This window comes from Mixophyes fleayi, chromosome 10 (assembly GCF_038048845.1).
Source record: "Mixophyes fleayi isolate aMixFle1 chromosome 10, aMixFle1.hap1, whole genome shotgun sequence".
Classification (NCBI taxonomy): Eukaryota; Metazoa; Chordata; class Amphibia; order Anura; family Limnodynastidae; genus Mixophyes; species Mixophyes fleayi.
Window position 1 is genome coordinate 14,136,300 of NC_134411.1, and position 11,417 is coordinate 14,147,716.

Genomic DNA, 11,417 nt, shown 5'->3' on the forward strand with positions numbered 1-11,417 from the left:
TTAACAATACTTCTGAGAACCACGTGTTGCATTTGAGGATTTTTTCCTTTTTAATTGGCTTCCCGCTTGGTTTAGCTCCCTCATTCCTGTCACCTGGCGGCTCTCTACCAGAACCAGCCTCACTAATCATAATGATCAGGCCATTTTCCTGCATCTGGCTATATTAGGGCTCTTTCAAACTCATTGCTTCTCCCCAACTACCGACTGAAGCACAGTCTCTCATGGTGACTCTGCATCCTCCACATGATTATGTTGGTCTAGCCTCCAGCTTAGGGTCCAGTCAGATGAGGCCCACTCATAGTGATATATCTCTGTCTGCTCCAGATGGAACAGCCATGGGTACCCGGAGAGAAACACTTTTGAACACTCCTGCCATCACTCTTACCACACCACGGCATCCATGATGTTACCTGACTGGTACCAGGGAGGTATTACACATGTATGGATAATATCAAACAACCATTTAATATTTGTTCATCAGAGCACAAAATTATATCCACAAAAGTCTCCCTGAAAACAAAATGAAATCTTTATTTAACTTAATGACCATGGCAGCATTTGCGACTGTGTAAAATGCCGTATAACCAAGTCAGATATGGGGGTAAATGTATGAACCTCCGGATTCTTCAACTCCGGCGAGTTCAGCGTCTTCAGCGCTTAAATTTAAAGCGGCGCTGCCTTGTAAAGGGAGACTTCCCTTTACAAGGCAGCGCCGCTTTAAATTTAAGCGCTGAAGACGCTGAACTCGCCGGAGTTGAAGAATCCGGAGGTTCATACATTTATCCCATGGTCTCATTGCCACAATAATATTCTCAGATACAAGAGGAGCTGTGTGATATGAATAATATGTTTCATTGCACATCAACAAAGACTTGTTACTTCATGGTGAAGTAAAATACTTATGAGTGAGTGAGGTATTAGTCACCTGATCTGAAGCAAATCTTGTTTGGATTTTTATCTGTTGAGGAAAGGTAGCAAAGTATTGCGTGCAGTATGTGGCTATTTTGTGGATAATATTTTAAGCTATAGTATAACTTACCACACTTACTAATATTGTACCGTTTGTCCTGCTGAGTAAAGAATGTACTGGGAGAAGTGAAACACTTGAAGCAAAATATTTCACAAATATGTGGCTTGTGTGGTAATTGTTCAGTTGATATCCCACAATGCTTTGGGTCACATGTAAAAAATGTTACAGACATAGTTGTCTGTAGTCCTTGTTGTGAAGTATACATGGTGTCTTCCAATATTCAAGTGTTTCAATTTTTTTTTTAAACTTTATTAGTATATGAATATATTGGTATCAAACGTTGAACATAATTGGTTACTTATTGTTCCTTATTTGTATTTCATGGATCCTGCACGAAAAGGCGTTATCGAGGAGGATCTGAAGGATGCAGGTCAGGTGTGCCGATAAGAGACACTTGGAAACAGACGTCAAGAGGAAGAAGTTGGTTGTGGGGACCACAATGGAAAACCAGGGGGAGATGTAAGGGGCTTACCTGCCCGCCCGGCGGCCAGTGGGCTCCTTCCGGTCATCGCTGCAGCTCTCCTATTGGCTGCGTCACTGAGTCAATCAGGGCTCACCTCCCGGCCATGTGAACGTCTGGCGCCGCAGCGAGCCAATCAAGGCTCGCCATGTCACCACTCAGAATCGCGTCAACATGGTCATGTGTTACTTTATTTCCATATATGAAGTATCATTAAAGCATACTAGTCTTAGACAACTGTGGGTTTGTTCACACAGTTGTATTTGTAACTGTGTAAGTCTGTGGTGCTGTCATGAGTAAGCCTGAAATGCACAGAGAACTTTGGTTCATATATTAATAAACGTGGACTTTTCACTCGATGCGTATAGCAGCAAAATGTCCAGGACAAAACAGACAGTTGTGTCGAAATGTAAAACTAAAAAATCCTGTCTAGTCAGGCCGTGAAGTTCTAGAATCTTCATCATGTCAAGTTCAATAAATGTGATTATAACATTTTAATTTTAAATATTCTTCTTAAATAAATATTCAAATATATAAAGTCCAGAGAATAAGGATAGCTGGTAAGAATCACATCTAACATGCAGACTAAAGGAATATTATTGTGTGGTTAGTTAATATTGAAAATTAGAGAGATTTCCATTGACAGAAATTTCCAGGGACTAATATTTAAAATCTGGGACTGCCACTTTAAGTAGGGAAATGTATCCACCATCCTACCTTCCAAGTTTATCTCCATGATGTTTAATCAGTTGTGGGATAAAAGAATAATAGGAGAGGAATATTTTTTTTTGTTTTTAACTTTCTCCCCAAAACCTAAGTAGACAGATCTTGAGCAATCTTACAATTAGTTTTTTCTCTCTCTCTCTATTCTGATGACTCACAACAAATGAGCATGTTCTTCCGCTCTTGAATGCATGTGAATGTGTGTAGTGCACTGGTCACCATTTCACCCAGAATTCATTCAAAATCAGGATGCTGAAAAAGGAAGCTCTATGTGATTACTTAATCAATGCTAATTGTGTCAGCAAATTAGCAAACACCCTATTTGGCCTAAAGGTCATGAAACCTAAAACACACCATCCAATTCCAATACATTTACACAATGACAGGTAATGATATGTAAGCTCTTTATTTAAGTGAGTGTAAATTACTGGCTTATAATTAAATAATCATATAAGATGTATTGCAGCTACTGCCATGAACAGAGATGGTGTAAATGCCCTTGGAGAACCCCTAAATGTTGGCTGCCCCTACTTAAGCTCTGTGCCCCCTAAACTTACCTGGATCCCCTTCCCCCTTTTACCTTGTGTGGAGGAAGTGGAGCTGCAGATTCTACTCCTCTTTGTCAGGTTGGGATGTTTCCTAACCCATCACCCTACGTAGAGGAGCAGCAGCCGTCAGCTTCACTGGTAAGAATGTGCCAGCTGTTGCTCGTTCCTGTCAGTGCCCGGCTCCTGGGGAAAATAAAAAAACCCTGTGTGCCTGAGTCATTAAGGAAAGTAAGGCAAAAAAAGGAGTAGTTGTTCTCCGGAACAAACATGTTACAACGCAAGGGGTGTAAATTAGTTTATTATTTTGCACATAAGTTAAATACTGGCTTTTTTTTCATCCAGCACAAAATACTTGATAGCTTTATTTTTACACTGAAATTTAAAGTTGATCTAGGACATGCCCTACCCCAACTATAAATCTGTCCCCACATTTTAAATTTACCTCCCCTCCAATGCAACATGGTTTTGCCCAGGTGCAAAGTTACTCCTGTTTTTATGCTTTATTCTCCTTAATGACTCAGGCCCTGTATGAGTCAGGGGCGCATGCAGGGGGGGTTTCTGATTCTCCAGAAACCCCTCCCCTCCGCAAACGAACGGGCACTAAACATTGCCCTGTACTGCCGCGGCGCGGCGCTGTCACAGAAATGTGCGTGGTGGTGCTATATTGTATTACAATACAGCACTGCCGCGGACGCTTCTTTGACAGCATCGCCAAAATGGAGCTGCTGAGCATGTGCGGCCACATGCGCAGCAGCTCGCTCTCTCTCTCTATATTTTTTTTTTGGGGGGTGGAGGAAACCCCCCCCCCTCAAAAATCCTGCGTTTGCCCCTGTGAGTCTCCTTCATACAACCAGGGCCGCCATCAGAAATCATGGGGCCCAGTACGGGCCCCTCCCGTGAGCAACAGCGCAACACAAACTTACCTGAGGGCCCGCTGTCTTGCAGTCCGCTGGTCTCCGCTACTCTGCGCTGATGTCTTCAGCCTGGCTGTCACCCTGCGAACATGTGATCTGCCTGTGACAGCCAGATCACATGATCGCAGGGGAATGATTCCTCCACCCCTGCGATCGCATTCTGGTGCCTGGCTGTCACGGTATGAAGATATGTTTAAAAAGACACCTAGGACAAAATGGTACAATGGTATATTCTAAAATGTTTTCCAATACAGAAAACATCTGAAAATAGGTTACAACAATTCCAGCTTTGTTAATATTACTGGCTATAAAATAAAGGAAGGTTATTGTTGTCAATGTGTAGTTGCCATAGTGGATAAAGCAAGTATACATTGGGGACTGTATTTAGGAGGATAATCCCCAGAGAATGACTGGAGAATGCAGATGACTCAGAGCAAATGACTAAGTGCATTCAGCTAAATATAAGTATTAGAAGAAATCTACTCAGCGACAGTGCAGGTTCTAATTGCCTGTTATATTAGTGCCCTTGTATTGTCTGATAAATAAGCAGGTTTCCAGAAAGCCATCTGTTCCAGCTAGTGTTAGAATATATGTAGTGGGCACCTGCAATAATAACTAGAAATGTTGTAGACTTGATGCAAACTACAACTCTAATGGATTGTGGGTTGCTAACTCTAAACATATAGAGCCTGATCCATTCAGGAAAGTTAAGCAAAAAAAAATGAGTAACTTTGCACCTGGGCAAAACCATGTTGCATTGGAGGGGGAGCTAAATTTAAAATGTAGGACATATTTATAGTTGGGGTAGGGCATGTCCTAGATCAACTTCAATTGTCAGTGGGGAAAAAAAAGCTGACACTTATTTGTGCACTACGTGAAAAAAACAGCCAGTATTTATCTTATGTGCAAAATAATAATAAACTAATATGCACCCCTTGCATTGTAACATGGTCTGTCCAAGAGAAAACTTACTCATTTTTTTGCCTTACTTTCCTTAATATATGAGGCTCATATTGTTTTGGCAGACACAGCATATTATATATTATTCTGTATAATGGATCAAATATCAGTAGATTGAGCAACATTGTTCAATACAAACAAGGTTAAGGGCTTAGTAACAATTTTTGGAATGCTGACTGCAGGTGTGTTACTATGTTAATTGCATGAAAATAAATTATGTTAATTACCTGTATGTCACATACCATGGTAGTATTGGTCTCTGTGCGTGTACAACAGCATAGGGCTACTTACATTGTTAAGAACAGTCTGTATAGACAGTTGTCAAATATATAAATCATATACTTTTGCTACATTAGCTTCCAGGTTAAGACAGGTTAATGAGGAGTGATGTCACCCTAGATGCTGGACATTCACCTGTGTCTATAATTATCTGGCAACAACAAGCACAAGTTGGATCAGTGTCTGGTGTTTCCAGTTTCCCTGACATTGTGTATTAGACTTTGGCTATGACTTTGACTTTGCTTTAATGTATCCTGTGTGTCAGACCTTGGCTGTGAATTCTGACCGCTGCTATACGGATAAGTTTGGTGTCGCGGTTGTTTTAGAACATACATTTTATCCATCGCTAAGGAGAATTGGTTGCAGATCATACTCCGGGATTTCTAAGGAGCTACTATACAGATAAGCGGTTTGATTTTATATATCTGGTACGCACACCACTTCTATTTATTCTGCACGATTAACTTTAGAATATCTTTATCCTGTACTACAGTGATTTTTAGCTACCTGCGGTGCATATACAGACACTGTCCTGTTCTAACTCCTCTGGACTATTTTGTGTACATTTGTGCTTATATGTTTATATACATTGTATACACCTGAAGGCGCCGCCCTTTACCATCTATATATTACTATGTTATCGGACTAACCATCCGTCTTTAAGATTGGCTGCCACACGCACGTTGTGGAGGTGTTGCTTTTACTACTATATATATTTATTTATTTATTGTCCTATTTCATCATACACGCATATGCAATTTTGAATTTGTGTTATCTCCCATATATTGGGTAAGCGCCACCTGTAGATCTCTCTCTCTCTCTCTCTCTCTCTCTCTCTCTCTCTCTCTCTCTCTCTCTCTCTCTCTCTCTCTCTCTCTCTCTCTCTCTCTCTCTCTCTACCTCATCTATGTTACGCCATTTGAAGCGAGTTCATGGAAAGCTCTTGGGAAAATCAGAAACTTATGCTAAAAAATAACAACAAGCAGTCTAGCATCAGCTACCTCCCTTCTCTCATCTAGATCCCAGCACCTGCAATCTACACCCCCAACACCTTCATCATCAATATCCTCACAAGGGATCGGAGTTAGTCCTACATCCAAGTTTCTAAGGCGAGATGACTCCTCCCCTATCCAGGACTCCTCAGAAGAATCCTTGAGCGTTAGGCCCACTGCTGCTGCTGCTGCTCCTGCTGCTGGGGGTGGATCTTCAACTCAGAAGCAGAGCAAAAAGAAGACTACTAGTAGTTTACAACAATTGACTGATAAGCAATCCTTTGCAAGAGGAAGCAAGTATGAAAGCTGTCGCCCAGTCGCAAAGCGGATCACAGACGTCATGGCGACTATGCTAGTATTAGATCTGCGTCCAATATCCATTATTAAAGCAGCTGGTTTTAGACAGTTACTTGAGGTCTTCTGTCCTCGTTATCAAATTCTATTACGGTACCATTTAACTAGAAAAGCTATTCCTCACCTCTACCAGATGGTTCATAAAAATGTAATTATTGGGCTACAAAATGCCATTCTACCCACTGTACACTTAACCACAGATATGTGGACAAGCGGAACTGAGCAAACTAAAGATTATATGACTGTGACAGCCCACTGGGTTGGTGATTTGCCCTCACAAGCAGGGACAGCAGCATCATGTACCCAAGAACGTTGCATTTCTCAGAGGCAGGCTACTCTGTGTATCATCTGCTTCACTAAGAGGCATATTATTATTATTATTATTATTATTATTATTATTATCGTAGATTTGTAAGGCACCACAGTGCTCCACAGCGCCGTACAGTAGCGAAGACAAGGACATACGTAAAACAAGAACAGACAAGGCAGACAAAATGAATGGAGACATGAAAACAAAGGGTATGGAGGACCCTGCTCATTAGAGAGCTTACATTCTAAAGGGAAGAGGGCACAGCTGAAACAAGAGGAGCGAGTGTGGCTCAGAGTGGAGATTGGGATAGTTGTGAGCATGCATTAATGTGAATAGTGTTATCGAGGATAAGGTCACCTCTAAAAAAGGGATGGGTTTTCAAAGAGCATCTAAAGATTTAAAGGCTGTGGGAAAGTCTGATTGAGCGTGGTAGGGTATTCCATAAGTGGGTAGCAGCACAGGAGAAGTCTTGAAGGTGGAAGTGAGAGGTGGTTATCAGAGACGAGACAAGGCGCAGATCAGAGGTAATACTGCTGACAACCTGTTTTAAAAACTAAGGGATGTCATTGCAACATGGCTTATCCTGCTTGGACTCTCCTGAGGATATGTGATTTCTGATAATGCCACCAATATTGTTAGAGCATTACAGCTGGGCGGAATGCCATCACATTCACTGTTTGGCTCACACAATCAACTTGGTGGTACAGAACTTTCGAAAAAATTACAGTGACATGCAGAAGATGCTGTCTGTGTCCCAAAATATTTAGTGTCATTTTTGGGATTCTGCAACATCATGTAGGAGAATTCAGCAGCTGCAAGAAGAATAGAATTTAGGGGGAATGTACTTTAGTCCAGCGCAGTGGAGAATACTATCTGTGTTGTGCAAGGTGCTGAAACCACTCAAAGTAATCACCTGTGAAGAGAGTGCAAACACTGTTAGCTTGAGTCAAGTGATTCCCCTAAGTAGACTTTTGAAAAGCAGCAAGAAAAATTGAAGGAGGAAATGAAACAAAGCAATTCCGCTAATTATGTTTGACTTGTAGATTAAGTATTTTATTCGCTTCGCCAGGATCCAAGAGTTATCAACATCTTGAAATCGGATCATTACATTTTGACAACTGTGCTTGATCCTAGGTTTAAGGGCTATGTCTTTTCTTTCTTTCCAACTGACCCAGACCTCAAGAGATGCAATGAACTCCTGGTCAGCAAGCTGACAGCTCAAGTGGTACATGACACAATGACATCTCCTCCTTCTGTTTCTCTGGAACTTGCTGCTAGGAAAAAACTTAGCTTTCCCAAGACACCCAATGGGGATGCAGATGAGTCTGCACAACATTTTGACATTTGGTCTGGTCTAAAAGAATTGCCCAAATATCCACTCTTCCATAAAATGAACTACAAATTCCATGAGGAAGGCCATTATCTGCAATTACATCAAAGTACACAGACTTCTGTGATGGTTCCAGTGGGGATGAATTAGTATTGTTTGAGGATGATGTACACACTGATGAGGGTGAATATGAATATGATATGAATGACAGTGTAGATTGAAGGTGATGAGATCTAGTTGAGAGAAGGGAGCTAGCTGATGCTGGTATGCTTGGTAATATTTTGGGTAGAATGGCATGTTGACAATTTTATGTTTTTCTACAGTAAACTTTCACCTTTTTTAGAGAGGTGTCTTTTTCTTTACAAAGGTACAAGCTTTTTATTTACATTTTTTTGTTTCCCTGACTTAAAACCATTATGCACTTGCACATAGAGTTTGGCACATGAGGTAGACGGATTAGTGTCATCATTACTGAGACTGGAGAGTGACAAGAACAATGTCACCCCTCCTGTTTCTGCATGAGCTATGGCACAGTGGGATGTCACTGGAGACTTTTAAGAACTCTGACACAATTTATTACAATTTCTGTTTCAGCACTGAACCCTGCCACCTCCCCTGTTTCTGTGTGAGCTATGGTACAGTAAAATGTAACTGCATATTTAGACCAAGACTGCCAGACCTATTATTTCTATTTCAACAATGACAATTAGGCAATGGAGCAATGGACCTCTCCTCTTTGTGTGTTACCTATATAACACAGTACAATGTGACTGCAGATTTAGAAGACCAAGCCTGCCAGCCCTATTATTTCTATGTCAGCAATGACAATTAGCAATGGAGCAATGGAGCTCTCCTGATTGTCACTCGAGACTTTGAAGAACACTGCTACTCCTCCATTTTCTTTTCTACCTATGATGCTGCCCAAGTGCACTAGAGACTGCCAAGAACTGTGCTACTGTCTTCTGTGTCCCTCTGTGAAATGGCGCTGGATCGCCGTGGAGGACGGTACTTATAGAATCCAAAACTCCCAAGATCCGACGATGTAACAATGACGTTTTGCCTCGTCTTCAATCCCGAGGACGCGCAAAAGTACCGACCCCCCTCGGCTCTGTACTCGGATCTGCTGTTCGAATGTGTCAGTTTTCGGGGAACCGAGCTTGAGCATCTCTAGTTTGCACCCTCTCCCACACAAGTGCACACACTGGATCCCAGGACCAGTGCTGTCCTACTCTTCTGCACCCACCCTGCCTGCTGCTGCTGTTTGCACAAAAAAAGAACCCTGTCTCTGCCCTTATACAGTAGAAGGCCCCTCCCTGCACTAGTGGAGCCTGGTTTATGTAGTTCTGTGTTCAGGGGTGGTTCTCGGTTTCACTCTCCAAAGGGCAGAGCAAGCCCTGTGTTACACATGTATGATGTACTTGCTTTCATTATTGGTCTGTTTTTATGAAATTTTGTTACCTTCATTAGATAAACTAAGTTTTTAGCTCAGTTGTTCATGTCCTTTTATGTGCTTATTCCTATGCTGTATTTAATAGTCATTAGAGATGTTTTTAATGCAATATCTTTTAACAATACTTTTTTTAAAAAAATAACAAGCGGAAATACTACGCACGCCATGCAGTTAGCTGATGATAAGAAGACACTGACCTGCGACAGTCCAGCAAGAATCTGATCAGTATACAGGCAGACATGAACATTAAAGTCTGCAGGTCCGAGGTTCTCACCTGTGAGGATCAGGTAATAATAATAATAGACAATATACTTCCAAGCTACCCAATATATGTTCATGTCTCTCCGGTGTTTCATTGATATATCTGGTGAAACTATCTATCCATATTGACAGCAGATCATGCCAGTGTGTCATCCCCAGCACACAATTCTCTTAAATGTAGCCACATTTCTGGTCCATAATAAGTTAATAGTGTAGATAATGCTGTCTAACAAACTAAGGTTTGTAAGGATCTTAGTGTAGCCCCAACACCTGGAAAGAGAGAGTTGTTAAACCTCACAGTTAGATCCCTCTCACCTATTCTGGGTTTTCCTCTTAACACAGTGCTCCAGCCGAGTCCGTTTCACTCTTCCGGTTGTGGGTCCTTGCAGAGTCCACTAGTGGTTGACTCGTGAAACTCGTAGCTCTAAAAACCATATACACAGGTGGATGGGATAAGCCATGTGATACGTTTATTGGTGTAATGGGCTGGTAACCTATCGCCTGACACCAGGCAAAAAGTGGGTAGTGTGGGTAACTGGTTTTCCCTATAAACAGCAATGCAAAAAGATGTAGAATGGAATAACCATAAAGCTTTAAGGGGTAAGAGTGACAAATGTAAACACTTGAAGTGGAACTTCGCCTGATTATTACAATACAATAGTATACACAATAAAGTCGTGAAACACATGATCCCTATAGTTAAAATTGAAATTTAGAAATGGCGTCATGAAAAATGTAAGTGAATGGAATTTGATAGTTTTACAATGAAGGCAGTAGGCGATGGGACGGACAGATCAGGAGGATCCGCAGCCAATATGAAAGGCTCAGTCCACCGGTCCAAAATAGATTATTTCTGTCCGGCCTGGGGAGTATATGCCCCCCCTGCACCCTGGCCCAGCCCAACTCTGCTTGTCTTTTAGTGTTTTATTGTAGCAACTTGGTGACTGCTTCTATAGGGTGTGCTGCCCTTCACATTTCTCAATGTCTCTAATAGGGGTAAAACCTATTTACTCTCCTGACTTGTGGTAAGACTGTCACATTCACAGTAGTCACATAGTCTGACCTCTCTGTCTTCACTAACAACTCCAGTGGGGTCATAAGTTTAACTGAGGAGGGGTACGCCTATCTGATGTCACAGGGGAGGGCTAGGTATAGTCTATAAGACTGATGAGCGGGGAGTAAACCATGCTCTTGAGTTCAGGAAGTTGCCCACCCTCTCCGGTTGGCTGAGCTCCGGTGCCTGTTATGGATGGTCAGGCTGTTCTCTGGTAAGGGTGTCCAGTTCCTGGTATATTGGCGTTGCCGTTGGAGATCCTGGATGGCAAGTTGCCGGAAAAAGCAGTGCAGTCGACGGCCAGTGGTTGGAACGCACATTACGGTAGTGGGCACTCTGAACCCGCCTCTCTTCAAGGAGTCGGCTATAGTCTCAGTCCAAGTATCGCCCCTGTCGGTCAGCTTCTGGTTTGTGCTCCTTGTAGCCCAGAAGGGTTGCGGGTTCTGTAATGTCCAGGACAGATGATCCCGGTAAGGTAGATATGTGCGCCCGGGGTGTGTTATGGTTGTCCGCCTGTTTGCGGGTGTCCCTTGGTTGATACTGGGACATCCTGGTTGCCTGGCGGATGTCGTACTGACTGCTCTTTTCTCTACCACCATATTTGCAAATAAACTCCTTTTAATTTTCCCACATTTATGTCTCATGTGTCAATCTTTCAAAGTAGTTAAATGAGCATTAAGTGGTTAAGTGAAGTAAGGGATATCAGCTGTTAAGCATTTTATTACAATTGAATCTGTCTGTGGCCTCGCTTG

General features: G+C 42.1%; 1 protein-coding gene across 1 annotated transcript in view; it reads left to right on the plus strand.

Annotated features, from left to right (window-relative positions):
* LOC142103748 (cathepsin D-like) overlaps positions 1–11,417 on the plus strand; it is a 147,488-nt gene that overhangs the window by 99,133 nt on the left and 36,938 nt on the right. The window lies entirely within an intron of this gene.